We start from the raw sequence: 6143 nt of genomic DNA on the forward strand, positions 1-6143 counted from the left end.
GGTACTAATTATTAATGCATTATTGGAGCGAGGGGCTTATTATAATATATGCATTCTTACTATTTCATATTTAATGAACTAATTTTTTAATATGCTGACTTTTTAAATGTTTAAACATCCACTGCTAATAAATTATGTTTTGGTTTCTAAAGACGTCTCTAATGACAACAACGACAATGATGATTATTAAAAGATAAATCAGTACCTTCTCTGAGATGTTCTTCCATCATTAGAACTGATTGGCTGTTGCACTGACCGCTGACTGGATGCAGGTGAGATTGATCTTTCCTCGCTTCCACTAAAACCAGACAAAAAACTAATTACTAAATAAATTAATAATCTAAATACGTTTAGTCTTTGTTAATCAGGGTGCAAATAAAAATCCATTGTGGTAAAAACATAAATTCAATATTATATAATAAAACACTAAATAAAAAAATTTACTATTTAACTAGACAAGGATCTGAAGGGTATAAATTGTTATTTATTCTATTTATTCTGTACAGGGTCGATCCTTGTCGATCACTTGACTGCACTGCTATGCAAACATGCTTTCTCCTTCTGATTACCTAAAAATAAAAGCTAAGCTAAGCTACTGGGCTAGTATTCAAAAGGTTATTGGTTACAACCCCCCATAACCACATTGCCTTGTACTGTTGGATACTGAAGCATGGCCCTAAACTCTCAGTTTGTTAAAATATGTGTGCAGGATTCTAATTAGTCAAATCTAACTAAATTATTTTACAATTTATAATTTAAGGTTTAAAATTTACCTGAGCAATTACGCATCAAACTGTATTAATTCAGTATAAAACTAAAGTTGCGTCACTGCTAATAAATTCTGTTCTGGTTTCTGAAGATGCACTTGGTGAAGATCATGAGAAGATAAATCAGTACCTTCTCTGTGAAGTTGTTCCAGCTTTAAAGTGGAGAGATGGTTTCATTGACTGGTCACTCTTCATGGATAAACCACTGGGTGCTGGAGAGGTTGATCTTCCTTCACTTTTACTAAATACCAGAAAGAGAATATGTGTTAGATGGTAGAACATGGTGTAGATGGTAGAACATGGTGTGGATGGTAGAACATGGTGAGGATGGTAGAACATGGTGTAGATGGTAGAACATGGTTTGGATGGTAGAACATGGTGAGGATGGTAGAACATGGTGTAGATGGTAGGACATGGTGAGGATGGTAGAACATGGTGAGGATGGTAGAACATGGTGTGGATGGTAGAACATGGTGAGGATGGTAGAACATGGTGAGAATGGTAAAACATGGTGAGGATGGTAGAACATGGTGTAGATGGTAGAACATGGTGAGGATGGTAGAACATGGTGTAGATGGTAGAACATGGTGAGGATGGTAGAACATGGTGTAGATGGTAGAACATGGTGAGGATGGTAGAACATGGTGTGGATGGTAGAACATGGTGTATATGGTAGAACATGGTGAGGATGGTAGAACATGGTGAGGATGGTAGAACATGGTGTAGATGGTAGAACATGGTGAGGATGGTAGAACATGGTGTAGATGGTAGAACATGGTGAGGATGGTAGAACATGGTGTATATGGTAGAACATGGTGAGGATGGTAGAACATGGTTTAGATGGTAGAACATGGTGAGGATGGTAGAACATGGTGAGAATGGTAGAACATGGTGAGAATGGTAGAACATGGTGTGGATGGTAGAACATGGTGTGGATGGTAGAACATGGTGAGGATGGTAGAACATGGTGAGGATGGTAGAAGATGGTGTGGATGGTAGAACATGATGTGGATGGTAGAACATGGTGAGGATGGTAGAACATGGTGAGGATGGTAGAACATGGTGTGGATGGTAGAACATGGTGTGGATGGTAGAACATGGTGTGGATGGTAGAACATGGTGAGGTTGGTGTATAAATTCAGTATAAAACTAAAGTTGCATCACTGCTAATAAAATCAGTTTTGGTTTCTGAACTTGGTGAAGATCGTGAGAAGATAAATCAGTACCTTCTCTGTGATGTTTCTCCATCTTTAAAGGTGATATCAGGTGGTTTCATTGACCCATTACTCTTCATGGATACACCAGAGGGTGATGGAGAGGGGGGTCTGTGTTCACCCTCACTAAATACCACAGAGAGAAGATATGTTAGAAAACATATGTTCTACCATCCTCACCATGTTTTGCCATCCACACCATGTTCTACCAACCACACCATGTTCTACCATCCTCACCATGTTCTACCATCCTCACCATGTTTTGCCATCCTCACCATGTTCTACCATCCTCACCATGTTCTACCATCCACACCATGTTCTACCATCCTCACCATGTTCTACCATTCTCACCATGTTCTACCATGTTCTACCAACCACACCATGTTCTACCAACCACACCATGTTCTACCATCCACACCATGTTCTACCATTCACATCATGTTCTACCATCCTCACTATGTTCTACCATCCACACCATGTTCTACCATTCACACCATGTTCTACCATCCTCACTATGTTCTACCATGCTCACCATGTTCTACCATCCTCACCATGTTCTACCATCCACACCATGTACATGTGGTGGATGGTAGAACATGGAGTAGATGGTAGAACATGGTGAGGATGGTAGAACATGGTGTGGTTAGTAGAATATGGTGTGGTCGGTAGAACATGATGTGGATGATGGAACATGGTGTGGATGGTAAAACATGGTGAGGATGGTAGAACATGATGTGGATGATGGAACATGGTGTGGATGGTAGAACATGGTGTGGATGGTAGAACATGGTGTGGATGGTGGAACATGGTGAGGATGGTAGAACATGGTGTGGATGGTAAAACATGGTGTGGATGGTAGAACATGGTGTGGATGGTAGAACATGGTGTGGATGGTAGAACATGGTGAGGATGGTAGAACATGGTGTGGATGGTAAAACATGGTGTGGATGGTAGAACATGGTGTGGATGGTGGAACATGGTGAGGATGGTAGAACATGGTGAGGATGGTAGAACATGGTGTGGATGGTAGAACATGGTGTGGATGGTGAATAAATTCAGTTCATGTTTCTGAACTTGGTGAAGATCATGAGAAGATAAATCAGTACCTTCTCTGTGATGCTGTTCCATCTTTAAAGGTGAGAGGTTCGGGTATTGACCGGTCACTCTTCATGGATACACCACTGGATGCTGGAGAGTGGGGCCTGTCTTCACCCTCACTAGATACCACAGAGTTAAATACAGTATAAAGTTTAAGATGCAGTTAGTGAGGCTGGTGACGTCTTTACTATGTGGTTCTTGAAGAACCTCACAGTCTGTTATGTCAAAACATTCTTTCAGAGCCTCGTGGGCCTCATCAAACCAGCTTCTCACATTCTGTAACCTGGTTAGATGTTTGTGAGTAACAGTAGTGAGAACTTCAGCAGTACAGAGCACTTATAACCAGTAACAACTGAGAGAATGGAAGGGCCGCTCAGGTGGCGCAGCGGTAAGAAGACTCGCTGCAACCAGAGCTGGATTCTGAGTACATGGTATCAAATCCAGCTCTGCCTTACCGGTTCGAGGCTGAGTGGCTGTATGAGCAACGATTGGCCGGTTGCTCAGTCGGGGGGCGGGACAAAGAACCGGATGTGGGTCTCTCTCTGTCAGAATGCGATTACGACCTCTGTCGGCTGATTAGAGGCGCCTGCACAGAGATGAGGAAGAGCGCCCTTAGGGTGTGTCTCTCCGCATGCAACACTAGGTGGCGCCGCACTCATCAATGTGTGGGTGGCAAAAATGCATCCGGCTGCTGCCCATGTTTCGGAGGGGATATGGGTTAGCTTTGATCTCCTCGGTCAGGGCGGGGTTCAGCATAGACAGAGAGGAAGCACCATGCAAATTGGACAATTGACTGCGCTAAAGGGGGAGAAAAAGGGAAAAATAACTTTGCTCCTGGAGAAGCTCAGAACCCCGAGCTGTAACACTGTTAAACCACCACACAGTGAGAAACAATCCAGCTAAACACAGAGACGTGTGGAGCTGTAACTCTGGATCTGATGGTTATTAAACACAAATGAATATTCGTGTAATTTTTGGACATTTTAAAATATACAATAAATGAAGGTCAGCAGTTCAAATTCTCACCTCTGAATATCACTCTGCTCCTCCTGGAGACTCATTTTAGAGATCCGGATCTTCTCACACTCCTCTGATGACACTGTTTCAGAAAAACCAAAACCTTCAGTCACCCAGTAAACAACACAGACTTTGTCCTGACGGGAAAGAAACAGGAGAACACTGAGATGGTTGAGCTCATTACATTTATTTTATTCATAAAAATCGTCGTGTGATTTGGTTTTTGGTCAGCGGTGTGTTACTGTGTCACACCCAGCCGGACCCACAGTGACCCTCACCAGAATAAAGTACCAGTGGTAAAACATGAATTTAAATTTAAATAAAATACAAAAAAAATTAATTTTTACATCAGTAAACCCAAATTTTATTTAATCTGTAATGTATCTACAAACAGAAACATTTTATTATACAGTGTTTGTGATATACAAGTTTATTCTCTTTATAAACTGCAATTTTAGAACAAATTTGATTAAAATACATTAAAACCTGCTGCATATGAAGATCACTCAAACACACAGTACATGACATGATTGTATCGCTTCACTTCCTTTTATACCAGTGATTTATTTTTATTTCCCACTTAGAATAACACATTTAGAACATGTGTGTGCTTTAATTTTTTACTTTTAAATGTTTAATATAATGAAATTCTAAACATAAATAGAATCTGAAACAGTGCAGTGAGTATAAATGAGCCACAGCGTCTGCGTATCTACATATAATAATTTATTTGCATATAATATTTAAAGCACTATTAGCACTATGGGTGCAGCAGTAAATCACCCACTACCCCTGCAGTGTTGCCAACTGGCAATTGATGTCATTGCCTAATTTGCATAAGAGTCCATTTGCATGTAATTGACACTGAAGAAGAGAGGAATAACGTCTTGGGAGAGACAGACAGTTTGATTCCCACTCCCTTGGACTGTGAGATGATGTGGGTGTGGGTGAGATGAGGTGATTACGTGACTGAGACTGTGGGTGTGTTTGAAAACCTAGTGCGCTCTCTACAGAGACACATTTTACCTACGTACGCTCCCGAGAAGGAGGCTGGTGGAAATCCTAGATGCCTTAACATGCTCACTAGTAAGGTATCTTAAAATGTTAACGCTATTTTGACTCAAGAACGAGGGAGCATCTGATGCTGCCTTAGCAGTGAAGGCAATCCCAGCATTCAGTGCGGCACAACTTTTCTCACAGAAAAACAGTTTAACGCAGCGGTTCCCAAAGTGTGGGGCGTGCCCCCTTTGGGGGGCGCAGAAGCATGACAGGGGGAGCGCGTCTGACTGAAATTAAGCGTGGAACCAATGTTCTAACGTCGGATTTCTTTTTACGGTGGACGATAAACACACCGTGTTTTCAGGTGAGAGTCTCAGAGAGAGTCTAGATCGGGGAGCCCAATACATCTATCGCTCAGTACACGCTGGTACATCGTTCCTCATCCAAACAGCTCAGCGGGACTGATATGAAATGTGGTCACTGTTTGTTTAATTTGCGGTTTGTTACCATGACTACACCTCATCCCGCATAAAGCAGAGCTAATCTATATAGGAGAAATTTTAATCCAGCAATCTGACATTTATATGAAGTCTAGGGCCTCTGTTGGACGATTTGAAACTTCCACAAATTTGACAGCTGTTTCGGATCAACCTACATGTGTGAATCAGCCATTTCTCACATGAAAATAATGAAGTGTAAATATGGGTCCATCCTTACTGATGAACACCTGAAATACTGCTTGAGCATCAGCAGCTCCTGTCCAGATACATAAACCTGACTGATACCATTCAGAGCAAATCATCAGAATAAGGTCAGTGTGCATGGCAGATTAAACCAGTGGGAACGTAAATAAATATCATTGATTTTTAATCCGTTTATACGTACAAGTGTTTTTATTTGCACATTCAGGCTTGTCAGCGAATGTAACCGTTTTCTGTACACTGAGGGAGATGTTAGTTGACATGCTAGCACATTGCATACCTGTCAAGTCTCCCGTTTTGGCCGGGAAACTACCGTATTTTACCCCTCTTTCCCGCCGTCCTCCCGT

General features: G+C 41.6%; 1 pseudogene; it reads right to left on the reverse strand.

Annotated features, from left to right (window-relative positions):
- The window catches only part of LOC134323472 (NLR family CARD domain-containing protein 3-like), a 43648-nt pseudogene extending 38120 nt beyond the window's left edge, over positions 1–5528 (reverse strand).
- Positions 5529–6143: the final 615 nt, after the last annotated feature.

Source organism: Trichomycterus rosablanca, chromosome 11 (assembly GCF_030014385.1).
Source record: "Trichomycterus rosablanca isolate fTriRos1 chromosome 11, fTriRos1.hap1, whole genome shotgun sequence".
Lineage (NCBI taxonomy): Eukaryota > Metazoa > Chordata > Actinopteri > Siluriformes > Trichomycteridae > Trichomycterus > Trichomycterus rosablanca.